Source organism: Heterocephalus glaber, unplaced genomic scaffold (genome assembly GCF_053883595.1).
Source record: "Heterocephalus glaber isolate CG9 unplaced genomic scaffold, H.glaber_assembly_v1.0 deba00001538, whole genome shotgun sequence".
Lineage (NCBI taxonomy): Eukaryota > Metazoa > Chordata > Mammalia > Rodentia > Bathyergidae > Heterocephalus > Heterocephalus glaber.
The window spans coordinates 10,681,340-10,708,864 of NW_028258333.1; the positions used below are offsets into that span (position 1 = coordinate 10,681,340).

The 27,525-nt window shown below is 34.3% G+C and overlaps 1 protein-coding gene across 1 annotated transcript in view; it reads right to left on the reverse strand.

Annotated features, from left to right (window-relative positions):
- The window catches only part of Cdh12 (cadherin 12), a 1,034,931-nt gene that overhangs the window by 399,173 nt on the left and 608,233 nt on the right, over positions 1-27,525 (reverse strand). Inside the window, exon 3 of the mRNA XM_087189265.1 lies at positions 18,783-18,938. The gene's annotated coding sequence lies outside the window, so the exon portion shown is untranslated. The remainder of the gene's footprint in view (positions 1-18,782; positions 18,939-27,525) is intronic.

Sequence of the window (27,525 nt, forward strand, 5' to 3'; positions counted from 1 at the left end):
CACCCAACCCTAGCATTAGCCTTGTGTTCTGGACTAATTGGCCCAGCAGAGTTGCAATTAAGATTTGAATAATTAGATAACAGACATGATTCCTCTTGTAATTAATCCTCATATTGAGTCATCATTGCTCCGTCCCAGTCCATACTTAATTCAAATGGAGATAGTGAGTTTTAAAAGCAATGAGTTACTGAAAATATCCTCAAACTGCCCCCCTAGAGTGCAGGTATTTTTATATATGACACTATGTATAGATATATAATTCTATTTTTCACATAGAAAATCATGATATGTTGGATGAAGATGATTCATTTCCATTCAATGCCTGCCAATGAATTTGTTTTGGTGTTGGGCTCTACATAGGAAGTATACTTTTTTTTTTCCTTTCTTACAAAGCCTATGGTATAACACACACACACACACACACACAATGCACACACAAACAACAAATTAAACTTGACCACTTTCATCTCTCCCCAGCACAGACCCTCAAATATTAGAATTTCTTATGGTTTAGCCATGAATCCCACCTCTTATCTCTATTCTTCAAGCCTCAATCCACTCTGTAATTCCCAAAGGAAAAATTCTGATACTGAATGACACTTAAAACTTCAGTGCAGAAGGACCTGCTGGGTTTCTCCTGTGCCCATCTCCTGCAAGGATCCACTTTGAATGCACTTTAATTCATGTAATTTTCCATGACGCTGTCTATCAGTCCCATGAATCAGTCTTCCGAGGCACCCTTCTCACACTCACCCTCAATCCATCACCAAATTCAATTCCAATCCATCACTAAATAATGTTTGAGATTCCTTTCTAAAAATTTCCTCAAGTTCAGCTATTTCTCTCCATCAGGACAATGTGAGGTGCTTGTGATTCCTTCCAGAAGTAACATAATACTTTCCTTTCCTTAATGTTGCCCCATTCCAAACCTGATTCTCTGAAAGTATTACGCCCACCTCTCCTACTTGTGTCCCATCTCTGTCTCCTAGCCATACTTGTGTTTCTCATCATGTAAATATACCATCCCACTTGCTGTAATATGAACTCTTCCATTGACCTGGAACATCTTTCCCTCCCTCTTCATTTAGGGAACAACAGGCCCTCAGAGCTCTGTTCATCAGTTCTTGCAAGGAGGCTTCTCCTGTCTCTCAAGTCCAGCCTTCACCAAGATTTTTTATAGACTCTCCTTAGTATCATTCACATTTGCTTCAGAGCTCTTTCCTTGTCTTGTATGTTTTGGTCCATGTTTCTGGCTTGTAGTTATACTGAATCTGGCCCAGTTTTCGACATACAAAGAGACAATTCACACATCAAGTAATGAATGACAAGATGGTATTTTATTCAAAAGGAGTCAAATGTATGGTAAGCAACTAAAAATGGGATGGCTCTCAAAAGTCATTGCTTAATATTTATTTGTAAATTGGTTATATTATTAGTATTCTACTTAAAGAACAGATTCTGTTATAAATGATTTCATGTGTTACAAAATTAGTATGCAAGGATAAATATCTGGCAGACACAGGATATATCACCGATGACATGAATAGACTTAAGATACAGACTGGTCCTTCAAGAAAATTAAAAATTAGTGGGTTACTCAAATCCATAAAAACAAAATCAGATACAATGAGGAAAATGTAGTAAAATAGTAAATAAGCTAAGATTTGGTCTAGATACCAGAGAGAGACCTTCTGGTAACAATGTGAGCTTTGAGTCTGAATGAGAGAATTGCAATTATCCAGAAAAGTTATAAGGAATGGAATGATATGGAGGAAAAGGGCACACACAAGCATGGCCCTGTGGACAGCTTGGATGAGAGGCATAGAAGGGATGTGTGTGTGTGCGCACGCACGCACATTTGTGTGTGCAAATGTATACACTTATGCATGTGACTACAGATTGTTCAATTACTAAAGAGAAAGGACTAGTGAAACATAAAGGGGAGGAAGAAGTTTTGAAGTTGCATTGTAGGCCTCCTATTCCTTGTTAGACCTGAATTCATATTGTCGATAATAGCCAGCCATTCAAGGTTTCCTGTAAGAGACTGACAAAGTTAAATCTATATTTTAGATAGAGTATAGCTGGGGAGAGAGGGCATAAAGAAAAGAGATAGGAGGCCAGAGTACTGAAGAGGTTGATTCTAGAAGAGAGCTTGTTATTTCTGCCTGCAAAGGGATAAACTAGAGGAAGACCTTGCATGTCAGAGAGACAGCAAGTATGCAGATGAAGTTACACAGTTAAGGAATTAGAAAGCAAAACTTAGAGTTGTGGTAAAAGGAAGGAGTATGGAAAAAATATGTAGTTTAGGAAGATATTTAAGTTTCAAAAATGCATGCTAGGGAAAATCATTCTTTCAAGTCTTATGTCTTTGTTTCTCCTTGCTTGTTTTTGAATGCTAATGTTTTTACCAATTTTTATGGATATAAAGTCTAATTTGAGTCTAAAGATTTTATAACTTTCCAAATAATAATATCCTATTTTGTCTTTTATTTTTCTCTATTTTTTTCTATGTTGGGATTCCTATGTAAGAGAAATCATGAGATATTTAAGCTTGAGTGTCTCATTTTCAAGGCACATCCATTTTCATACAAATTATGCAAGTTTATCCTTTTTTAATGGGTGAGTAATAATCTATTTTATATACATATAATCTATTATATATATATATTTGGTATCGGGGATCGAACTCTGGTCCTTGTGCTTGCAGAGCAGGCGGCGAAACCACTGAGCTAAATCCCCAGCCCAATCTATTGTGTATCAATCCCATATTTTCTTTATCCATTCATCTGTTGATGGAAATACAGGCTACTTCCAAGATTTAGCAATTATAAATTGTGTTGCAATAAACATGAGTATGTATGTAACACTGTAACATGATGTCTTCAGGAAGATACCTAGAAGGGGAATAGCTGAGTCAAATGGAATGGTTATGTTTAGTTTTTTGAGGAATCCCGACATCGATTTCCATAACTAGTGACCTTATAAGAGCAAACACTCCTAAGAATCACTAAACCAGTTAGTTAACTACATTTTACCCTAAAGACAGGAGTGTAGGAAGAATGCACTTTGACTCAGTACAGTTTACTGACCTGCATATACAGGTGTTATTTATGAGGGCACAGTGTAGAATGCATTTATGAAGAATTATTTTTTAAATGTTTTTATCAGGAATGGCTTAGTGGGTGAAAGTGAGGAATGGAATTGTTAATGTAATTAGCAGACATTTCCATAGGGACCAGTAATAAAAGGGTTATAATCAGAAAAATAAAACAAAGTTTCCATAGTCAAAGCATAGGGTAGAATCTGAGCTTTGTCTCGGACATCTCATAGGCTATGAGTCCTGGCCTCTCTGCCAAAAGGTCTATTTGAATGCAGTCCTGTTGTGAAAGTTGGTCCTGTCACAATCATAAGTTTTTGGCTCAAACATTCCAGTATCAGACCTGCGTTCTTGAGAGATGCCTAGCTCATGGTGACATCTTCTGTATTCTACCTCCTTACCATTATTTCTTGATTTTTGGAGGAAAAGATCAAAACAAAAGCTTTGCCACTTGGTCTGCATGTACCATGTGGCTCAAACTCTATGTAAAGGTGTTGAGAGAAGACAGAGCTCTTGTTTTGTAGCTATGGTGTTAAGCAATGTCAGAGGACAGTGTTGCCTGGAGGAGTTGTGAGCTTCTAGGACACATTAGGTGGAGGGCCTCTGCCTGACAGATGACAAAAGGTCAGGAAGGAAAGCACAGAAATCTCATTTCCCAAAACGTGAGCAAGTCGCTTGGGAGCCTTCACAATGCGCCAGGGGAGAAGTTGAGTATACCAGGTACAGCAATCAAAGCAGGGGTCTCAAGGCATCATAAAGTAGCATTTCATGAAACCAGGATCTGATTTAATTATCTCAGGACCAGACATTGGATTGCTATAGACCTCCAATAAAAGTTACTTTTCTGACTTCCTGGTAAACAGAGGCTTTCTAAGCTCAAAATTATTACAGATGGTTGGGACCCAGGTTAAGATTGAGATCAGGGCAAAGACTCTGATAACTCTGAAACTGAAAGAGGTTGAAAAATAAGAAGAAGGCCAAGGAAGTAGGAGGACTTGAGAAATGAAATGAATGTCTAAAACAATGAGACGATTGCATAACTGGGGCATTTTGCTAAGCACATTTATTGTGGTATCTCTTTATACAACAACCCATAAGCTTGATAATATAATCTGTGTTATACTAGAGAAGAAAGCTGGGTTATTAAAAGAGTAAAAGAAAATTGCCTAAAGCTATAGAGGTAATAAGATGTAGAGTCAGATTGAAATTTCAGTATGTTGTACTGCAAGAGCCATTTTTTTAACTATAAATCATTACCTCATTCATGTTTTACTTTGCAGTCCTGCATGTGCTACCAATAGAAACACATCTAATTTTTTCTTTGAGAAACTTGTCAGTCACTATATTGATTGCTTTTTCATATGATCTCATTAATGCTCAAAAATGAGAAAATATAAAATATGTATTTTATAACTTTTAAGCATGAACAAGCAAAGCACCTTTGACTCTTGCTCTATCATCACCAAATTTGTTTCTTATGAAGATTTACTTTTATTAACTTGTAAAAACTAGAGAGTCTTCTGTCAGTTTTTCTGCCATACATTCTCTTTCTTATTGTTGAATTGTGTTCAACATGAGGGTAAAACCTGTGAATAAAGTGTACACTCCTTTTCCTAAACAGTATCTATTTCATATGAAAGTACACACATATGAGACATAAATAGCCAATCAAATTTTCTCAGATCTACTCCATGACGAATAAAGGAAAAGTGGTTCCATACATTTTAACCAGAGGATATAACTCTAGGATTCTAGAGGGATTTAAGTATGAATGCACACCAGAACATGTTATGTATATGCATATTTTATGACAGATGTCTTGGTAGAAATTGTGCATGTGTGTGTGTATGCAAGTGTGTGTGTGCATGTATGTGTATTCTCTTTCTCACTTCTGAGAGATAAACAGAATTTTCTCTACTGCTTTCTACTGTGCCCTATTCCAAGATGCATCCCTTATACAAGTCACATACAGTCAAACATGTTGGATGCTGAACTGACCTGAAGTAGGCAGAAGACTTTACAGCTTTAAAAATTCCCTTACTTCTTCCCATAAAAATGATAAATGCACAAGGAATCGGGGCACTGACTTCAACATACTAAGCAGGTTTAAAATGACTTCGGAGGTACCCATAGACTCCTGATCTGGTCTTCTCTCCCTATAATTATCACATGGGAGTGACCTTTCTTTTTTTCCCCAACTCTTGGGGTTCAGAGGGTGTCATGTGTCATTTCTTTATCCATAGATAACCAGATAAAAATAGGTCAGGATAGGATATAGATTTGAAAGAAACTATTGTGAGCATTTCTGACACAAGGGAAATCAAAACCCCAAGTTAAAGGGTGAAAATAACATTGGCAAAGTAGATTTTCTAAAAGAGCTTTATGGTTTTGTTGTGAAGCAGATTTCAGTGCCATTACTTCTGTTCCATTTAGGTAGTATTTCTCTTTTGTATCAAATTGGTATTTCTTGCTTTTTATGAAGATCATGTATTGATTATAGAGTGCTCTTTCTCTTTTCTGCATGTAAAATTATTATATTATCACTTGTTCCTAAAATACACCTGTACAGTAAAAAGAATGGGACAATTATTTTATTTCTGCCTCAACACAACTCAAGATAATCACTTACAATAAAGAATCATTACCTTAAAATTTATAAATACTTTCAAGAAGCATTTTTTTTTTCTGATTTGTGAATCTGAATGCTCCTTACAGGAAATACTTACATAGTTTTGCATTTTTTTCCCAACAGATCTGTGTGTGATCAGTTTGACAGCAAAAAAAAAAAAAAAATAGATTAAAAAAAAAATAAATAAATGATTTTCCATGATGTTCTTCACTTGCAAATTGGTGGAGTAAAATCCATTATGGTAAAATATAACTGAATGAGTAGTATTTCCTTCATGAAAAACATCAGCCTCAATCTTATTTTAAAAACAAATAAATAACTTACATATAATTATAACACAAACTGCAGCGAAGCATTCAGAATAAATAATGATATTATTATTTGAACCATCAGAAAAAACTGGAAACAAAGTCTTTATAAATAGGGAGGGGTGGATGGGGTGTAAGGGAGGGCAGGGGAATGTCAAAAAAAATAAAAAGCAAGATATATTATGTAAAGGTATAAATTCCCAATGTTGAATGTCATCATATTGTACACCTGAAATATACCAATAAACTTAATAAATTAAAACAACCTTTATATTACTATAATTTCTTTTTGTCTTAATTAAATAATCAGAATTTAGTATTATAAGTTCAGTGTATAATTAGATAATTCTTGTAAAGTTCTTTCTCACTGAAATTATTATAAATAAGAAAATACTAATTTATTTCTATGCATTCTGCTAAACAATGCTTACACGAAAAGGAAAATAGCTTTCATATTTTGCCTAAATTCAGTCACATGAAAATGTAGATTTGGTATATTTTTCTATTTAAAAATTATAAAATTGGATTTGTCAAAGTAGAAGAAAAAGCATTTTGATTGGATAATATGTTTGCTTTGTTTATAACTTTTAAATACTTAGATGTATGATATTTGGGTTTCGATCATTTTATAAATTGCCCCGGGTCCTACAAATTTTAAGTGTGGGTTAATGTGAATATAATCTTGAACACTGTTCCACTTCATATTTTCTTAAGATAAACTTGTATAATAGAATGATGAAGACTAAGACAACCCACTTCTTGATGATGTCCTAAAAGCACCTTCTGTGATAAGTTCCTAGAGAAAGCAACTTTTATCAATGAAAATATTATTCATTCAATACTGCTTTCTAGCTTGGTATCAGAACATTGATCTTGTTATTGAATGTGTGAGTCACGGTAGAGTTGCAAAACTGCAGTGATTGCCATTCTGCAAAGCGATTCCAGAGGCCCCTTAGCAGTAGAGAAGTCAGGAATCGGAGGAGGTGGGCAGAAGACCTGGAGGCGGCCATCTTTGGGCTTAGACAGAGGACTCCGAGGGGCAACATAGTTGAGAACCAAGAGTCCTTAGTCTGGAAATTTGACAGTGAGCTTCTAGGTAACACAAATTTTTATATTTTTCAAAACAAATAACATTTCAATAGGTTATATGCAAATACGTTATCTGTTACGAAAATTAATCAGAAAACTTGTGAAAGGATAATGAGGATAGGAATCACCTACAATCTTCTACTGGCAAAAAATTGCGATAGTACTTTTGTGCATGTATTCTCAGACCTGTGTAATCTTTTATGTAGTTACATATATTTTTATTTGTTTTACCCTCCCCTTGACATGCTGTGAATATATATCCAAATATATATCCATGCCAATAAATACCTAGGGTATTGTTTATATATATATGATATATATATATATTTGATATATATATCATATATATGAGACATATATCTGAATATATTCACCTATAATTTTTTTAGTCTTAGATATCCAAGATATCTTACTTTCATAAATAATTTCAATATAAACAAACATTAAATGTTTAGGATCTTGTCCATGTATTATCTTAATACATATGCTGTAAATGGAATTACTCTTTACAGTAAATGCTCATTAAAGCTTTTGATTGACACTATCAAATAACCCTCCATGATAAGTATTTTATCCTGTAGAAACATTAGTTTTTCACTGTTCTAATTCTTTTTTACTTTTTACAATGTAACAACTTCAGTGGCCACCTACAATAACTTTTATTTTTTATTTTTCATCTTTTTTGGTACTGGGGATTGAACCCGGGTCCTTGTGCTTGCGAGGCAGGCAGCAGAACCACTGAGCTAAATCCCTGGCCATAACTTTTATTTTAATGTTAAAAGTTACAACTTTACTTTCCTGTATTTATAGGCATTTGTCTGTGAGTTGTTCATACCACACAGAGTAAAGCACAAATAAGGACTGCTAAGGGAATAACGGCAAATACTTTATTCTTTTTGTTGTACTTCCGTGTTATATAATTACTAACAAGAATGAAATTGTGCTTCAAATTCATTATCCACACCATATGAGCACGCTGTACAAACACCATATATAAGTGATAGGTTTGTTATCTGGCAACCCAAGAAACAGTCATTTCTCACATTCTTTATTTTTGTGCAGTGAGGGGATCATATATAATGACTAACTGCTTACTGCCTACAAAACTGTTTCTACCATTTAAATTATATCTAGAATCCTGAATGCTACACCTACTCTTTTTGTATGTGTCACTATACGTTTGTCAAGTTTAAATGAGTAAGTCCGGGATCTCTGGAAATTCTTCTTTCTATTCTTACACCATTTCAAAGGTTCTGCTAAATTCTGTAATTTACTTGCAAAATTTAAGTTTGACTTTTGAAAACATGTTTTTATTAATGATTGCTTCACGTAGACAAACTTGCCTGTAGTTCTGAAATGTCCTCTTGACATGCAAAATCTTGATACATTTTAATGAGGGTAAGACCAGCATGATCTTGTGTGTCTAAGGCAGAAGAAATGCTCACCAGCCCTCGTGGTAAGATTTGGGTTGAGTGCAACTCCAAAAGTTTCATGCAGGGGAATTCAATTTGAATCAATCTGAGGCATTAAGAGGGAGGAAACTTAACTAGATTATTTGATTACATTGTTAATTTTTACTGGTACATCTTAGATATACATAATGATTACACTCATAATAGGGAATTTGTATCTGTTCATGATATATCTTGCTTCTTTTTTTCCCAATCCTGTCCCTTCCCCTCAAAATCTCTTCCTTTCCTTATTTATAAACAAAGTTTGTTTCCATTTTACCTTCTCTTCTCTTCTTTTTCTTCTCCCTTCCTTCCTTTCCCCCTCCCTCCTTCCTTATTTCTCTTCTCATTTGAACATTTTCTTTCCATTTTCTAGTATCTGTAATACATTTTGGTCCTTACACTCATAAGTGTAATAAATTGGACACACATGTTTAATTACCACATTGTTTCTCTGGTGTGAGAAACCAAAAGTGTAAATAAGGATTGCATTGCTTAGTGGAGGTCTTGGAAGAGAATTAATTTCAGTAAAATCAAAGGGTGAAACCCTAGTGACTACATCAAAAGAGGAAGAGACACCAGAAGAGAAAAGCTCCCTGTCTTTGGCCAGGTGATGTTTGTTCTGTGCCACTTCAGGATCCTGCCAGCAAGTAGGCCATCAGCAGATGCAGCCTACAACCTGGACCTCCACAACTCTCAGCTTCTTTTTCTTGTAACCTAGTCACTTTGTTGTATTGTGTTACTAACAACATAAAATAAGCACATCTGGCAAGGTTTAATTTTACTTTTGTAAAGCAGGTAAACAGGCTATCTTTTTCATATTTGATATGAGTCAGAGGAAAGACAGTAAATAGTCTTGCAATAACCCTAAGCTGCCGTGTGTCCTACAGGGAACGTCTGAACCCAGATTATGGTCATACAGAAAGTATTAGAGCATTAAAGATGAGTATGGTAGCTTGTGGCTGTTTGCCTAGATACTTGAGAGGCTGAGGCAGGAAATCACTCAAGACTAGAAGGCTGTGCCTAGGGTAGGCAACATAGCAAGAGCCTGTTTCTAAAAAGTGAACAAATAAATAGAAAATATTAGAGCACTGGCCTGGATACCAGTTTTATGAGTAAATGAGTTTTCATATGGAAGATTAATTTTATTTTGTTTATCCATGTTTTAACTACTTAACAATTCCCTTTTTGAGGAGCCAGGTAATCAAATACATTTAACTCTAAAGTATCTCATACCTATCAGTACAGAATTCTTCTAAAATGAGAGAAAGCCTTCCTAATCAATTTCCTCCAAAGAAGGAATGAGCTACTTGAGAAATAACATAGTTTGAATTTAATCTCCCTATTCAAATCATCAAACTCCTTGAGTGGGAGTGTACTATGATGGATTCATAAGCAAAACAAAAACAAAAACAAAAACACATAGACAGTAGAAAAGCTCTACATCTGCTTTGCCACGAAGGACAGATAATTAAAGAGTCTGTAGGAGCTGAAGTAAAAGAGACAGGAAAGTGAGGGGAGAAGGGTGGTAGCTTCATATATTTTTATATTGTTCATGAACTAGGGTAACATAAGCCCTCATCACACAACAAATTTTGCTTATTGAACAGAATCAGCATGACACTTTCACGACTTCATGTAAAGGTGTGTAGCCTGTTTTCACTGGCTGGGGCTTAACTCTGGAGGGGACTCCCCTTCCCAGAGGTGAAGCTTTTGTAGCATCCAGTAGAGAAACAAATTATTCCTGATGTTTAATTGTACTTCTGAGTTGGTACAAAATTGTGAGATATTAGCCAGTTTTCTTAATTTTCTGACAAGAGCTCTTTCTCTATTATGTTTATATCATGTTTCTCCTTAGACACTGGTCACAATATTTATCTTTGCACTACGTTTCTTTCTGCCTTTCAGATGTTTGTCTTTAGGGCCACTGATTAAAAAAAAACATTATATTTGTTGTATCTGCATTAAAAATGGTTTCTTTTCCTGATGAGCTATTTAAAATGTCATCTGTGCCTTGTGAAGGCTTTTAGAAAAATCTGGAGACCGAGACCCAGATGACCCAAACTGTGTTTCTTCAGGGACTGCAATTTCCTTCTGGGGATTATGGTACCAGGGAAGATTGCTTCTAAATATCTGTGAGAGAAATACTTTCCAGAATTAATGCTGTTGTTTACTCTCTATTGATTTTTAGAGCAATTCACCTCACCCCATAGAAAGGACAAGTAATAAAAATACAGTTTAATTATGGTCATATTAAGTATAAAAATATAATCATCCCTTAAACACCAGAGGTCACAGGATGTCTATTTTGAATGTGCTTTTTGACTACTCCCTCAGAAGTATAGCCAATTTCTGTTACTTGGTCTGCCAATTATATTTTTATAAAGATCAAAAAGCCCAAGAATAAGAATTAGTGTAGCTCATCTAGTTATAAAATAAGAAGCCATAAAATTGGTACTTTTGAAGAGAATGGACTTTTGAGTTGAAATATGTATGTTCATTGATCACAAATGGATGAGAAATGTCATCCAGTTATTACACAGAAAGAACCTGATTGAAAATAGGTGACCTTTACCCAGTGCTGTGAATAATTTCTACCGTTCATTAAAGGACAAGATATCTACATAGTCTATAAGGTGGAAATGATGATTGAAATACGAGTATATTTCAGCTGTTTCAAACATGCTGAATGTTTTGAATTACTCTAATTGTTACTGTCTTTTATGAGTTTTGGCATTTCATGAGTATGATATGGAAGATTTATATTGTTTTATGAATTGCAGTAATTAAACTTTCTAAGTAGAAGAAACAGTGGCTTATGAATGTGCTTTAATAGGGAAAATACTTAATTGATATCTTTACTATGGATTTCTGTACTAAATAAGTACCTGTCACTAAGAATCTGGTAGTGAATGAATCAGGTATAGAGACTATCATTCAAAAAATTGGAGTAGAACATGATAAAAAATGTACAGTTCTGTGATATGAGTGGAAGGGACATCAATTCTGTCATGGAAACTTATAGAAGGAGCATTTCAATTAGTATTTAGCATCAAGTGATCTAGAAAGCAAAGAGTCAACCTAATATGGCAAGTAGAAAAGATAAAACCTGAAAGATAAAACAGAAATGACTTTGAACATGTCTAGATTAGACAAGAGAATGCACTGTTTAGAACTAGTACAGAAATAGATGTTAAATAAAAGTTTCAATTGTATCCTAAAAAGATGGGAAACTACAAGGGAAGCCTCCATAATACAGAAAATTTGATAAGTTTGTGTTTAGAATGTCCAATTTTCTGGCATATTAGAGAATTCTTTTGTGGAAAGAGAAATAAAGTAAAGAGACCACAAGGTAAGTGATAGATAAAGGTGATATAATGTGTGAGAAGGTAAAATGAAAATTCATGTGAGAAAGAGGTAGAAGACAGGATTGAAAAGATGAGCTGGTTGCTGGATCCGTGGATGGGTGAAGTGGTAGGACAAGTCTGATAGCCGTATTTCTAACTCAATACATTGGATAGACCACAGTCTCAGTGCTGTTCACTGAGACAGCAAAGAAAGAAGAGGTAGAAAGTTTTAGGGGACAAGACTGCAAGGAATGTTGATCCCTCCATCTCTACCACTACACTGTTATTCCTTTCATCTCTCTGCTTCCTGTCTTTTCTCCTTTCTTTAGTGAATCAGTACCAGCTACTCAGAGACACTCATACAGGTGTTGAGGCTGAAGCAGTGTCCAAGGCAAGGTAATTGTCTTCACGGAGCCCTATTACAAAGGCAAACCCATGAACAGACAGTAAGCAGTAAATGTGAGATTAGAAGTAAGAAAATGATGGGGGGTGATAGTTTAGTACAATGGTGAGAGAAAACATGGGTGAAAAGTGGACACAACCTACTTCATTTCAGCCAAAATTGACAACGTCAACAACCAGTTTCTTCACAAGAGTTTTGCTACACAAATATAACACCCAGGATTCTACTTCTGAAATGAATAGTCTAAACTGCCATCCTCCAAAGTATTTTAATGACAGTAAATAAGAATACTTTATATTGAGTTTGATTATCAACCAAAGCAGAGGCTTTGTGTCTATTGGGGAATATATACATATACATTTGTCAGATTTGACATACTTCAGAATTCTATCCCTGCAAGAGATGAGAAGAGTTTCTTGGGAAGAAGTGAGATGGGCCAAACATATCGTCCTATGATAATCGTCGATTAAACCTTCACACACTTAGGGCAACTATGGGCAGAGAAGGGAGATGAAGTGCAGTGATTGCAACATTTTTCTTTTACCAGCAGCGTTAAAGTTCCAGAGAGGGTCTTAGAAATGCAAAGCCTTCAGCCACACTCCCAAATTATTGAACAAGATCCTGCAAAGTGTTTGTATATCCACAAAAGAGGTTCCGGTTTTACTGGGCTATAGCACAGGCTCTCAATCCTTGCTGCATTGTAGTTAACTGAAGAGTTTAAAAACGTCTGATGGTTAAGTTACATTTCTTAACACTGTGATTTTATTGGAATTATCTCCATATGAGTTAATACTGTGGTTCCTGAGTCTTTTTTGTAGACTTATCAAATCAGTACTCCAAGAATAAAATTCAAGAATCTGCTACAATAAGTCATGTAGAAGTTGTATCCTCTATTAACTAAAATTTGAGAATGTTTGCTTTGGGCTTCCTTATAAAAAATATTTTTTTATCTTGTCACTTGCATCTATATACAAAGTATGGTGTGGAATACTTTTGCACAGATGATAAGTATGTAGATAGACTCTGATAAATGGTAACTTGGTCAAATTTTGTAACTTGTGGATTTAAATCCCATATTAAAATTTGGTGAATGAGTGGGTAAGAGAAAATAATAACCATGAACTTATTTGAAAATAGACTTTTACATAACTATTTTCAAGACACTTAAATCTTTGTACCAAATATTCATTGTGCAGATAATAAAAATCATGGAAGATAAAGGTCTCTCTTCTAAACAAGAAATCGGCAAACTTTCTATAGAAGATAAAATAGCACATATTTTTAGCTTTGCAGGTTCTATGATCCTATTGTGTTTAACCATTCAATGCTGGCTTTGCAACATGTAAGCAGTCACTGACAACATATAAATAAACACCTGTTTTCCAATAGAAAATATTTATTTATAAAAATAGATCATGAACTATTTTCCTTACTCTTATAAACTCAAGTTAAGTGTGGACTAACAGCAGTCAAAAGAGATTGGCTTTCAAGATTTGGTCACTTCCTTTCAATATTCTTGAGAAATAGAGTAAAGGATTAAATACAAACGTTAGTCCTCTGTCAACAAAAAGAAGGTTTCTCTGAACTAAATCTCAACGTAACATTTATTTCAAAAAACATCCATCCACCAGTGTAAATCCAAAATAAAAGAAAATAAATGTTTCTAAAATTTAATGGTATTGCTATAAACACAGTATCAGAAAATAGATCTGGGAGCTCCTGGCAAGATACCAAAGTGTTCATTGTTGTAAGGCAGAGAGAATGACTCTAATTTGCTCTACTTGACAAGTACAGTGAGGGGCTAATGATAATGATAATGATTTTAATAATAACTACCATTTCCTGAGCACCTGAGAAATTATAAATATGTGAGATTATTTCTTTTACTCCTCACAACTCTGTGATGGTAGCAGTAACATGATTAGCCACATTTTAAAGACCATAAAGAACACATGGACATCTTAACTGACCTAGTCAAAGGGGGCAAGTTCCCGGGGTTGGGACTTTGTGTAGAACATGCTCTTACAGCTATTAGGCACTGCTGCCCATTCACTGTCTGTCAGGACTGAGGATGTATTCAAGATGTGTGTCAGTTATTATCCGTTTATCTAAAGGAGACAAATGTGCTCATTTTGAATTGGTTTATGACACTGACACTTCAGAGAGAAAACGTGGAACACGGGAAAAATCTCATCAATACATGGTGTTTCTGGAATATCACTCCATTCCATGCTATTTCTTTCTTGTAGTTAGTCGCTATGAGAAGTTAGAAAATATTTCCCTTCTAATTGATCAAAAGCAATTATATTCTTCACACCCACTTCATAACGGGAGATTACTTGTAATTTCTATAAACTACTATCTCTGAATGTCTCAAATTTTGCTCCTGACCATCAACTCCTGGTGATCTGCATGCTATTTTGTATTTAAAGACACTTGGTTTGATACTAGACATGGTTTTCCCATAAAGGCACATGGTAGCCACTGGCTACACTTAGTCACATTCTTCTCTGGTCAAATATTTTGAGGCCAGTAGGGACCAACACATGATCTCTTATTTTTTTTCTTTTACTTTCTTTAGTACATCTTTGAGCTCCATAGTGAATACATTCACCATGGGGATTATATATATGTTTAATCCTTTTTACTTTCCTTTTCCTTCTGCTCCTTCCCTTTTTCCTGCCTCCCTGGCACATGGCTTTGTGAGTATATATATATATATATATATATATATATATATATATATATATATTCTTTCCAAATAATATTTTATTCTTCTGGGATTTTTATACACAATTAAGATAAAATGAGTTCTTAAAAAAAACTCTAGAGAATCAAAAGTTGGTGGTTGAATATTACACACTAATATGTGTATACTGATTGCCTTTCTAATCATTGTTAAACCTACATTATTAACAATATATGTTGCAGTGGTTTTTCTTCCTTCCTTTTTTTTTTTTTTTTTTGATTTTGAAGGAAGAGTTGGGCATGTTCTGGAATAAAAGATTCTATTTTATAATAATGCAACCTAACTTCCAGTTACTACCTAACACATCCTTGGATACGGCAGTCAGTCATATTGAATTTTCTAAGGCAACACTGATTTTTACTTTGCTCTCCTTTTGATGTAAGAGTGGGTCAAATTTAATAGAACTAACAGGTATTTTCACAATTTCAACATGATTAGCTACACTGTATGTGTAGCTATAGGTGAATTATTTGTATAAAGCCAATAAAGAAAATATTCTCCTGAATAATTCTCCTGAAAATGTAAATCTATAGTCTGTTTCAAAAATTCAATTCCAATTATTAATTTTTCTATCTTTCTAATGCTTTGGATATTTTTGCCAATAACTGCCTTTTAATTGCATTTTAATACAAGTGGTACTGAAGTTATTTCTATATGTTTCATTTTTATTTTCTTCTGAGTGTGTCTAATTCTTTTGTACAGATGTATGTATTAACAACACTCAATTTAAATTTTAGTATTCGTTATGTTCATGAGAAAATGCTCTTTCTGTTAGTAGTAATCAGAATTAGCTGCAAGCAAAATCTTACACAAAGAACTCTTCAGAACTTAAAAGAACATGTTACACACCTTTTGAAAAGTTGGTGGCCATAGGGATGACAAAATTGTTTATTTTATTAAGCCAACAATTAAATCATTATAAGAGTAATATAACTATTCTGCATTGGCTTAAAATAGTTTTAAAATATTCAAGTTTTTCATGGTAAATATTTGAAGTAGTTGTAATATACAAAGTAAATGAGAAGTGTGGTGTAAAGTGGATTAACTTTCAACATCCAGAAATGAGATTGAATCCACCATATATTCATTATCTCACTCTTGGCTCAGTTAAATGATTTCATTCAGCTTCCATCTCCTTCTCTCTAAAATGGAAGTAAACAATGCTGTCATTTTGTCCTGATGTTTCTATAATAATACTTGCAGGGTTATTATTTAACTGTTATATATTTAGAAGGCATTCAAGATATGCTGGATACTGCCTTTTGCATTGTCTTTTATTTAAAATACTACATATAAACTTACTTGAAGTAAGTTGCATGAAGTTTTCATAGTTACTTTTCCTTAAATTTCCAACTCCCTTACTCCAAGTGAGGTTGTCCTATAAGATATTTTCTGATCTTGGGGAAGAAATAAATCCATGAACAAGGGAATCAATACAGAACCTAGAAGTATGGTGGCATCTGAGGAAAATAGAATAAATTGTAAAAAAGTAAGAAGAGGCAAGTGCTACTTAAAATGAGTAGCTACCAATTTTCAATTGTGCACAAGATATTCCCCATTCCCTTATCAGCCTGGGTGATGCAAATTAAGCCAACTATAGCCATGGTACAATTTCTTTAAAAACTTTAGTTAGATTTTTTTGAGTAAGTTTAGTTAATGTTGGTTCCTCTTCTTTACCAAGTTTATTTACAAGAAGAAAAAAAGAAAAACAAGAAGACAAAGACCCAATGATAATCATTATAATCAACACAATCTTCATGTAGTTACCATGGAATCCGCCGAGGAACGATCTTTCAACATCACAATTGATTTGCTGTATCCATGTACCAAGTCCCACAAGGAACATGATCATTATGAACCACAAACATGTACAAAATAGAAATTTCTAGGTGACGGCGTACAAGAGATGGAAAGACTGAAAGGGAGAAGAGAGGAAGGGGTAACAAAAAATACCAACTCCCCATGCTAAGTGTAATCATATGTACTACAAATATATACCAAGAAACAAAAAAATAGAGAGAAAGAAAAAAAGAAAGATTGATGATTTCAAAAGAAAGAGAGAAAAAATAAAGTCCTACTGCAAAAGATGTAGAAAAATGTCTCCAGGGTTTGGCTGGATACATACAACCAGCAGTTACACCTCATTGCCTATGAGTCTTGCAAATATTTTATCCCTGTGTAAGAAGCAATAACATCAACTTCAGCCTGAAAAGCTCTCCAGGGAACTTCAGAAAGATAGCTAATATAAACAGTGTTCTAACATCTTTGCAAAATGTCCCATATCAAGATACCTACAGATGAAGGTGTAGTCAATATTTCAAGAAATGTGAGTGCTCCCTCTATAAAGATACTTTTAAGATACCATTAGAAATATTTACACAAAGGCAGCTACAAATTTACCCTCTGCATTAATGTTACCGAATAATTATGAAATTCAACTTGTGAAAGTTTTATAACACTGTCTGATTAAAATTTAAATGATGATTAAAGTAAGAAAATAAATTTATAGTAAAAGACCTACATAGTAAAAAGGTAAGAAGTTGCTATTCTTCCTATACAAAAAGCAATAATCAACAGATCATATATCATTATAGAGATGGAATGTTTTTACTTTTCTTGGTTACTTAGTAACTTACTATAATGTAGAATAAAACCATGAGACTATATTCACATGTGCAAATTAAAAGTTTCAGAGAACTAAAAAGAAAAGAAAAAGTTGAGATACCAAAATCTAACTTTGAGGAAAAAGTTTCTTTCATTATCTCTCTAGATATTTTTTTAAAAATCTTATGAGAAAAATGGATATAGAAGAAATATTATCAACAAGTTTATGAGAAAAATGTTCATAGAAGAGATAATATGAATTAGTTTATCTAGAGAGAAAATTGCTATAAACTATTACTAAACATAAGCCTTATCTGAATTCACTGTTAATTGATGATAAAAATACACATCAAATGAAAAACACCCTAAAGTAAAATTTAAACAAACATATAACCTTAATCTCTTTATAAACTTTATCATTTCAAAAATAGCCACTTCAGAAAGCAGTTATTTTTTTCTTTATTATTTCATTTATCAATCTATCTTATGAAAGCACTCCATTCTTTTGCATGAAAACTATCAATTATATTAATGGAATATTAAATTTTCTAGATTCACTTTCTTACCAATTTCATCAGAAACTATAATATTTACATTTTAGTTCCACAATGAACAGTGATAGAATATCATGGATTTAGTCCAAATTCCTTAGATCTAAAGAGAGCTCAGGACCATTGCTAAAGTAAAAAGCGGCAGGAAGTCTCACCTCTCATTAGCAAATTTTCTTACCATCCAGTTTAACTTTGAAGTTGTCAGCCTCAGATTTTATCATGCAATATCAACAAATCACTTCATGGAAAATCTATAGCAATGCACAGTCCTCTCAACAGTTTATTACAAAGGCAAAATGAGAAACTAGCTCTCTCTTCATAGTTCCTTTTCTATTCTTTTGATGTAAGGCAGAACTGTTCTGTTTCAAAATAATTGCTCTGAGATGTCATTATCCACAAATGCCAGGTCTCATTCTAGGACACTTGCTGATAAAGTAAGCCTTTTCCTGACATAAACAGTCAGTTGCTGCAGTGCAGAATGCCAGATTAGTCAGTTAGAACTTTCAATGCAGAAATTCAGCGCGATGCAGTCACCCACATAAAGCAGCACTTACCTTAATTGAAATATGTTCTGTGAACGAGGTGAGAAATCCGTCAAATCAACCGTGAATGGGGTGGGGAGATCGAAGTTTTCAATCAACACCCTCCAAGCGGCGGCGGCGGCGGGGTGCTGTCCCCCTTTTCTCTGTTTATGTTGAGCTCCTCGCTGTCTAAGGGGAGAGAAGAGATCAACTGAAATCCTCAGAGATTCCCAGTGAATGAGCACTCAGCGCTGTTTCTGAGCGGAGATTGTCCGCCAGCCCGGCCGGCCGGAGCTGGCTGTCCGAGGCTCCCTAACTGCTGTGATGGACTGCTGTCTGTCCTGGGGCCGCCCTGCTCATTGACCTGATTAGCAAGGAGGGCTCCCTACCCAGAGGCTCACACGCATGGTCCTGGTGGGTCTCCTGGGAACTAGAAAGGAACCCAGGCCACTTGGGAATTTGGTTTTTCCCAGCCTAAAGGGGGAAGGCAACTATTTGTATAATTTGCAAGATTAGCCACTGTGTTAGCCATTTCATGACTTAAACAAATGTCCTTTCCCCTGCCGTTTTTCAAGATGTGTTCGTGTTGGTTGTAAGGATCAGCGAACACATAGAGAGCTGATTTGTCAGACAAGTCTAAAACTGACAACTGCTTAAGCAATGTGGTAAAAGAGCTGCACTGGACTTTTGCCTCTAGCTTACTACACATATTGAGTTCGTCTAAGTAAAATGGATTTAAAGATTTATTACCCCCCCACCTGAGTGTAACTCTCTGAATTTATAAAAAGGTAGTATTCATACTAAGTGAGTGTATTTGGCAATTATGAACAATCAGGAGCACTCAGATCTAAGCATGTACAACAGATCATTGCTTTTGGGGGTCTTCAAAGAGCATTTTCACTTAGTTGAACAAGTGCAAAGGTGTTTACATTGGGCTATTAACCTCAGTAAGGCAGAAGAGAGAAATATTTACAAGTCCTGAATCATCTATTATCTGTGGAAATATGTTTCACTTAATCAAAATAATCAAGGTTATGAAGGGTTCTAAGAATGCCAACCAACTTTCCGAATGTGGTCAGTGCCTTTATCTGCCTGCAGCTCCCAGCCCCTGACCCTGACCCCTTAGCAGCCAGCTGCTGAAGGTTTCACACCCAGAGTCCCGAGTCCCCCCAAGGCATCTAACTCCCTGAACAAAGGTCATGGAACTGAAAGGGGGAGCCCTCACGTGATTGATTTCTGACAGATCTCACTTATGCAGGAAAAAATTATGCAAATAGCAGAAAAAGAACAGATGAAAAAGTCATTTGTGGGTCTTGAGGGTGAGAAAATTCTCATCACCAGTGCCAACTGCCTGTCCTCTCCCAGTGACGCCGGGTGGTTTGTGCAGTCTTTCTCTTTCCCCAAGTAGGTCTCATGAGGGACATATGGCATCCCCTTGGGGCTGGGCAGGGTGTGTGTGTGCGTGTGTGTGTGTGTGTGTGTGTGTGTGTGTGTCTGACAGAGAGAGAACCTATATTAGCATTGCAGTATGTACATGTCACTTACCAAAAAAAATTAAATTAGGGAATACACAAAACAAACAATAACTTGTCTGTCTTATATACCCCAAGCAAACTTTTAAAAATAGTGATGAATTAAAATGCGAGCTCCTTGGTGGAACTTCTTGGGCAGAGTAAAACTCAGTGTAAATGAGTAGCTGGAAATAGCACAGATGCTCATATTCCAACTAAAAGCAGATGTGGCCTGCAGAAGCCCTGGAGGAGGGGCTGGCCTGCCTCCAGAGCCAAGGCCTCCTGCTCCCTCAGCTGGTGGAGGGCGAGAGCTGAAGGTGAAGGGATGATCAATATGCTTCTGGAGCAGAGAACAACTTTGCTGCTGTGAAGCAGGAAGCACATTATCCAATTATAGACTGGCGTTTAGAAAGCGCCAGTAGAAGAGAAGCAGCTTAAATCGAAACTGGTGCACCCTGCTCATAAATAGCAAGCAGGAAATAGAACTGCTCATTCCTTCTGAGGGGTCTCAACTGTGTCACACAGCATTTGTAATGAAAATTGCATGGATTTCATGCTTCTGCTAGGTAATGGCTCCTGCAATTAAACGTTTCTGTTTCGCAAGCTGGTCTCAAGCGCATTCTAAGGATCTTCTCAGACAGGGACTTCTTTTTAAAACTTTAACCCAGGTTATATTTTCCTGACTCCTGTCTACCTGCAGTTATTTTCCTAAACTAATACAGGAGTGCAGGAAATTAACTCGCGCTAGTGCCGGATTCTGTCTGAAACTTTGACTGAATAAGATTGGCCCGATGGATACTTGCAAATGACCCATGTTGCCACGCTCTTGGATGAGCCTTTCACTCTAAAACCTTTTCTGTAGAGGGCATGAATGGCTCTTCAGTAAGTTTTCAACCTATGTGGTGCCCAGTTGATTTGATGTGTACTGGCATGCACGTGTTCCCAAGCAAAATAAAAGCAAACGCCTGGACAATGAGGGGCAGTAGCGTTGGAAAGGAGAATGCATATTGTGTGAGACAGTTGCTACAGGCCGGCTGTCCTGAACGGACTTCAGCAGTCCCTGCTCTCTACGAACTCCTAGGTCAAACTTGATAAGTCGGTTTTACTATATTTTAAAAATCCTTGTATCATAGAAAGTTAAGGTTCAGAGAAGATACATAAATTGACGAAAGCCACACAGCGAACTCAGACTTAAAACTCTGTAACAATATAATTTAAAACTTTTGTCTGCCCCCCTCCAGCCCCCCGGTATTGAACCCCTAGCCTTCACAATGAGCTCCATCCACAGCCCTTTTGATTTTACTTTTTTATTCCAACACAGAGTATTGCTAAATTACAAAGTTGCCTATCTTGGACTTGAATTTGCAATCCTTCTGTCTCACCCTCCCAGCTGGGATTATAGGCATCCACCACCATGGGCACTGCACTTTAAAATATTAATTAACATTTACAAATTTCCTCACATGAAGACAAACAAAATATATACTTCTTACAGGATAGGAACATTGTGTGGCTAGTTTACATGGCTTGGAAAAATAATTCTTGCACTCTTAAAAGCAAAATTTTGCTTCTGTTCACAAACGTTGTATAAAGTGATGAACAAGGCAATAGGGCAATAGCCATCTTCCCTCCTAGAATCATGGGATAAGTTAAGTTTGTGAACAGAGGCACCACTGTATTGTGTTGTAATAATTTAGGCGTAAGATATTGTTTGGTATATAGCAGCAGAAAATGAAATTCAAAAGTAAGCTGACCTAAAAATTAATCCCAGTCTAAAACTTTTAAGTGAGGTTGAACTGATTAGCACAAATCGATCAACTTCAAAAATAATTCTCTTGCAGTTTATTTGCTCTCTCAAACAAAGATAGTATTGTTTTTTTAAATAGAAAGATTCTTCTATACTAAAAATGTGTCTACTTCCAGAATATTTGCTGGCCAAACTTCTGATGATTTTTGACATCCAACTTCTCTAAAGAGCATAATGTAATAAAAATGTTCAAAATTAAAATGAAGCTGAAAATTTCTAGATTGTTCAACCTTTATCCAGAAGTTTCTTAAATATCACACAAACTCACCATTTCATGTTGCCCTGAAAATCCCAGTCACTTTCATAAGCCTTACAGAGACGTGTTGTTACCATGCTTTAAAAATCTCTAATAAAAATTGTCTGAGATGAATTATGGTAATTCTAATTAATTCAGTCTTCAAACTTTGCCAAGAACTTTTTTTGCCTACTATCTCATTTGATTCTTACAGGAATCTTGTGAAATTGGTTATTGTAAGTTTTTTTCTCATATTTTAATGATAAGAAAATGAAGAATTTAAAAGAAAAGCAAATGTGTGTCCTTGATCTTTAAAACTTCGTGGAAAATGTTCTCCTTTTCAGGCAATTTTTATGATTTTCTACTATGACTAATAGATAAGTTTACTCTGAGTCATATTGTAGTGGGAAAGGAAGCTAGATGGATATATAAACAAGACACTTTCTTCATTTTAAGTCTGCTCTAAAGAGTATAAACTGTGATTGTCAGTTAATGAAGGAAAAATTACTCTGAGCTGATAAGGAAATTACGATTTATACATGAAGTCATTTCTCCACTTAGATTCCCCCTAGACTATTCCTGACCTTGGTTATTAGTACTTACATGTGATAAGATAATTGTCCAAATGTTGATTTTGTGATTCTTACATAAATCTAATCACACATCTCCACTCAAATTTAGATTAAAATATGACCTCCCTACAACTTCTTGTATTGATTTAATTATCAGAAAAGAATAAATCCAAGGACATTAGTGTTAATTGTTTTAAATATAAACGAACAACAAGCTCCTAATAACAAATTGATCTTTCAGCAGCGGCATGGACCTAATACTATCACACAGACTTCTGCTGAATGCAAATAGATTCTCATACAGTATATGATAGATGCTTTTGTGTATGTCTATGGATGCTGAGTAGCTGAATTTACTACTTTTAAGAGAAACTGCACATTTTTGAGATCATCTTCATTTATATAGATTCATGAGTTTGAGACATGATGAAATTAAAAAAGAAAAGAACTCTAGACTGGATATCATAAAATTGAACTGTAGTCAAAATTCTGGCAGTAAGTACCTATATAACCCTGAGACATTTAAAGAGCTTCTACTTAATAATTTCATTGGAAATGTGAGGAAATTAAGCTACATTATCTCTAAGATTTCAGCCAACTATGAAAATATATTATCAGACTAATAATTTTTGATATTCTTTCTATCTAATTCAGAAATAATCAAGCAGGCAAAATGAAAAAGTTGAACAAAAATACACAATTTCACTACTCTCTTACCTTTTCATGGCCCTCACAATTCAATTGTTTTACTCTGTAAATAACATTATAGCAAAGGAATTTTGATTTTATAGTTCAAGTAATTTAAGAGTCAGCCACCGAGTTACTGATTTGAAATGGTACATGAGTAGATTAAAAATATTGCTAAGGTCAGTAACATTTTCTAAATATTTTTTAAACAGTTATAACATTTTCCTATAAAAGGACATAATTGTTTTATTACAACCAGATAGAATGCTTGGATGCTTAGCTTTTTTCTTTATTGTCATGGTCATTAAAAATTGAGAGGTAATTTAAATAAAATTATTAAGAATTAACTCAAAACTGGGAAGCATTCTTGAAGAATGTACATACAATATTAATACACTTTGTGTTTTTAAAACCTCATTTCTATGTTAGTAGGCAGTTAATTTAAAATAACCAAAAGGAACACTAGATAATTAAAAAGAAAAAAAGGGTTTCAGCAGACATAATTGCTTGGCATTTTTAGACCTTTCTCCTCAGCTCAGAGTTATCCTGTTTTATATCTTTCAGATATGACAATTAAGTGCAAACAAAAAGAAATAAATAATACATAAATTTTAAGAATATTGAATTCAGTTTATACTTAGTTCACATAAAATTGTTGAAAGTTAGTGATCACTAAAATCCAAATCACATACATTTTTTGCCACAATTTAAAACTGTTATTAAATAAATACATGGATGATAATTAATGAATACTATTATTTCTTTACTGGGTATTTTATCCTTTTTGGGGAGTGAAAATGTCAAGAAGAAATACAAACAGGTAGATATCACAGAAGGCATTAATTTAGAAACAGTATCAAATGAATTTTCTGCTGAATAATCATTTCCAGAATTGTGTCTTAATTTATATGTTCCTATTCATTTGAAATTATCTAAATTTATATTTGATTCTTTCAAAAATCATTTATACTACCACATACCTATTAGAAAAGTTCAAACCAAAAAGAAAATATATAACTAATAATACTATTTCTTGGCATTGATATGAAATATCTGTAAATCTCATACATTAAAGGGATGGGAAATGGCATAACTGCTTTGAAAAACTATTTCTTAAAAAAAAAACTAACAAAATAATTTCTTAAAAAGTTAAACAAGTGCTTGTTGTGTGATATAGCCATCTTTTTCTGAGATATTCACTCTAAACAAAAGAAAGCATATGTCTATCCAAATACTTGTATACAAATGACTGAATATTTATAATAGCCTCAAGCTAGAAACAGCCCACATACTATTAACAGAAGAAGGAATAAGCTCAGGTACACCTACAATGGATTAATACTTGGTAGTTACAGGGGGGGAAATAGCAGTACACTAAAAAACCAAAGTGCCAGGTCATTATGAAAATGAAAGAAAGCCAGAAACACAGCACAACTATTGTATCATTCAATTTATGTAAATTTCATAAATCTGGAAATTAATCTGCAAAGACAAAGCAGCTAATTGGTTGAGAGTAGAATGAAGGATGACAAAAAGTTGTAGAAAAATTTTAGTATGATAGATATTCAGTATCTTAATTGTGGTTGTAGTAAAAATCAGAGGTAAAACTCCTCAAATCTTATCTAATTTTTCTCATTAAATATGTGCAGCTTTTTGTATTTAAATGATTACCTCAATACATATTTAAAAAAAACACTTTCCCCTGGTTTTCTTTCATAAACCATTGTCATATTTAAACTGTTAATGTCATATTATATCTGTAATAATCTAATAACTTACAAGCCTTTAACACTATTTCGTATTTCTAGAGAAATCATATGGGATTTGGAAGAAAATTACCTATTTTATATTTCTAACTATTTCTTAAATTGTATAGAGTATTCTCCATTAAATCACAGTTTAAGATAACTTTAAACTTAATGTCCTAGTACCTATCTAGATAACAGTTCAGTAAAATTTTATATAGGGAAATAAAATGCCTTTCCATTTCAAACAATGGCCACTCTGAAATTCTTAATTACTTTTTGATAAACATATATCATTGTCAATTTTTTTGTAAGTACCCTGTGATCTATATTGAAATGCTACTCTACCTATCTCCAGCATGCATGACAGAGCAAGCAACAGTATGTTACAGACAAGTAATTGGGCTTTCTCGGGCTCTAACTGCATTTGACAGGCTTTCAGATGAAAATACTTTATGCAGCATTGTAAAGTCGGTCTAGTTGCAGAGTAGTTGTAAAAGAATCTTCCTCTTATTCTTGTTTTCTTATTTACTAAATTGAACTTTTTCTTGAGATTTCATGGTAACTATATTAAATTCTACATTTTGGGTTCTCCTTTCAGTTACACTGAAATTTCCTATCATGTCAAATTGCTCTTTTTCAGGACAAGCAAGTCAGTAATTTGCAGCCAGAACATAAAGGATATGTTCTCTCCACCTTCCTGATTCTGTTTTCCTTATTGAAATAATCTAAACTCTCCATAGTAATACAGGATTTAACATAGCCTAAACTCTTGGTGAGCAGTGTGAAATAAACCTTCTATCTACTGCTCATCTAATATACAAAGACCACAGCTTTATAATAATAGTAGAATAGTGGTGAAATTGTGATGATTTGAGCAGTGTACTTCCTGATCCTAAAATAACACAATAAAACCAATAGAAATTTTAAATTCTTGTGACATTAAGTCATATATGTCTCACTATATTCGGGTAAATAAAATGATAAAGTTTTATGAAATAAGTTGATACATGTGATAAAATAAGGAAAATGATCTAATAGATTCACAGCAGTAATAAGGTAATGGTCATAAAATGAAGACTCAATTGATATCACCTATAACAGTCCAAACAGGTAATGTGTGCACTGTATATACCTCAAATAAAACTTTGGTTTCATTTGTAAATGATTATGTGCATTTGGATATAGTCTGAACATGTGTAATACAGTTGTTTATATTATAAATCTTGGAGAAGGTTTTCCTATTAAAAAGTTTTTATGATTTAATTAAAATATAAAATTAAAATGTCTATTTTTAACGGAAACGATAAAAATATACTAACAAAGTGCTGGTGAGCATATGAACTGCTATTATATCTCAGATGAGCATCTTTGAATTTTCTAACCATATGGTGAGTGTGCATACATCCATGTGTGTAGGTATGTGTATATGTATGCAAATACATTTATTGACTGATGTTGTAGACGTCATTAAGAAGATATTGTACATAGCATCGTTGTTTGTAATAATGAGAAACTAGAAATATTATTTTATATTGAATAGATATAAAAACAAAAGTCTCATATACATATCAATTAACATGGTTTAGAAATATATTTTAAAATGGGTAAATTCTCATACCATATGGAAAAAATACATTGCAATAGAACAGATGCCTCTCTACATATATATAATTATGAATCTATAATATATAAAAATACATAGAGGAGGTTATATATCATGAGAAAATAAACATATTTTTCTTAATTGGCATTAAATTTTAGTAGGTTAAGTCTTCTTACATCTTTTCTGTAAGTGTAAGCTTGAGAAAGTTAATGAAAGGGATAATCATTATTTCTTCCTTCATTTTCCAGGGCTTTTCTGCTTTTTTGTGTATGCCCACGAATACAAAGAAAGAGGAAATCACAATATAGATGACTACATAGAATTCAGGTTTCATTAAAGAATATCTAACTTCTTTCAAAGTGGACTTTTGTTCTTTCGCAGTTTCAAATGGCATGGAATTTGAGTGGGGTAAATTTCTTTCTTTCTTTTTTTTTTTTTTTGGTACCAGGGATCAAACTCGGGTCCTTGCACTTGCACGGCAGGCGGTGAAACCACTGAGCTAAATCCCCAGCCCTTGAGTGGTAAATTTCATCAACTGAAATATTTCAGAACCAAAGCCTTAGTTTGACAAGTGGTAGTAGCTACATTCTCATTCTCACTCCCACCCTTTCCA